This window comes from Corylus avellana, chromosome ca1, assembly GCF_901000735.1.
Source record: "Corylus avellana chromosome ca1, CavTom2PMs-1.0".
In the NCBI taxonomy this organism is placed as follows: Eukaryota; Viridiplantae; Streptophyta; class Magnoliopsida; order Fagales; family Betulaceae; genus Corylus; species Corylus avellana.
Genome location: NC_081541.1, coordinates 9,620,452 through 9,622,220, shown reverse-complemented (window position 1 = coordinate 9,622,220; position 1,769 = coordinate 9,620,452). Strand labels below are relative to the sequence as shown.

Genomic DNA, 1,769 nt, shown 5'->3' with positions numbered 1-1,769 from the left:
TTTATTCTTTTTAATTAAAAAAACTATCTCACAAAAAACACCAAATGAAAGCAGCTAACCAAAAAAACTTGCAACAACATTTTGGAGCATTTTGAAGAAAAGAAAAAACCCCAAACACTCTTACTTACTGGCAACAGCTAAACAAAATTAACACAAAATTACAGCAGCTAGCAACAAAATCTATCATGTCAACCACAGGTAACTCCTCCCCTGCCTCCCTTTCGCTCGCCACAGCTTCAACCATAGTTAACAGGGAAAATGACTTTGGAGTGCTCTAACAAAGAGTTTGCATGTATCTATACATCTCTCCGCAAATCTTTCTTCTTCTTTTTTTTATGAGCTAACTGAAACCTCGTTTTCCAGCCTTAATTGGCAAATTATTCGCCTCATCGATCTACATGACTACATGTTACCTCAATATCCAGCACGTTGAGAAACCATACAATATTAGGGTGGTTGCTTCTGGACAAAGTGGTCATTCAGGGGCTTTGGTTAGTGATCCGGGCTATTTCCCTTGAGCTCAGCCCAGTTTCAAGGCCAGCAATATAAAGTATAGAGGTTTATAAATCTGCTAATTATATTTCTTCTTAAAACATGATCGAAGGAGAAAATTGTTTACCCAATTTTATTTGTTCTTCCACTTTTCCAATTATTCAAGTCACTTTCCTGATTAATTTATTAATTTACATATTTCTATATTTCTTTGCAGGCATTTTGGACACCGGCCTACCGTCGAACCTGCTCTACGTCAGTGGTCAGAACCCCCTCTCTCTCTCAATCTTCTTTGAATTTTAAGAAAAAATCATACTCCTCACACTATTACTCAATTGACAATGTCTCTCTAAACTTTCAATTGGGACAATGTCCCTCCTAAACTACAAAAAAAAAATTAACAATGTCCACCCAAGGCCATGAAAAAGACAAAAATGACCATAATTTTTTTTTTTTTTTCTAGCTAGTAGGACAAAAATACGAGTAATGGTAAAAGTCCCTTTGTTGTCTTTTTTGTGTCAATCCAAAAAATGATATAACTTTTAAAATCACCATTAAATTATTGAATTTTAATCAAATGGTGATTTTAAAAGTTAACTCATTTATGGAGTGACACAATAGAGATACAAAAGGAACTTCTAGTACTACTAGTCCCAAAATACTCTTAACAAATTTGAAAAAAAAAAAAAAATTATTAAACAAATTTTTTTAAAATTTCCTAACTTTTTTTAAAAATATATTTTTAATTTTTTTTAATATTTTATTAAGGGTATTTTCATCATTGGGTGAGACATTGACAATTTTTTATAGTTTTTTTTTTTTTTTTTTTGGGGGGGGGGAGGGAAGGGAATACTGTTTCAATTGAGAGTTTGAGAGGACATTATCAATTAGTAGTAGTTCGAGGGAATATGTAGACTTCCCCCTTAATTATTTTCCCTTTTCAGTAGATAGTTTGATATTGTGAAGCATAAAAATGATTTAAAATACAGATAAGATGAAAATGTTAATAAACTTTACATAAAAATTATAATAAATATTGTGCTTAACCACTAGGAATTTGAAAGGCAATTAGTTGAGCTGTAATAAAAAGTAGGAAAACTACAACTACCCGTTCTAACTATTAACAAATTTATAATTTTCTTATGATGTTTTAATTTTTGCAATGTTATGTCGCCCAGTCTACCATGCATTGAGATAATAATGTCTTCATTTCGTGATTCAGAATGACAAAAATACTATACATTGATAAAAGGTTTTTTTTTTTTTTTTTTTTTTTT

General features: G+C 31.1%; 1 protein-coding gene across 1 annotated transcript in view; it reads left to right on the top strand.

Moving 5' to 3' along the window:
• Positions 1-724: 724 nt before the first annotated feature.
• Positions 725-1,769, top strand: part of LOC132167428 (rust resistance kinase Lr10-like) — a 2,571-nt gene continuing 1,526 nt past the window's right edge. Inside the window, exon 1 of the mRNA XM_059578396.1 lies at positions 725-754. The gene's annotated coding sequence lies outside the window, so the exon portion shown is untranslated. The remainder of the gene's footprint in view (positions 755-1,769) is intronic.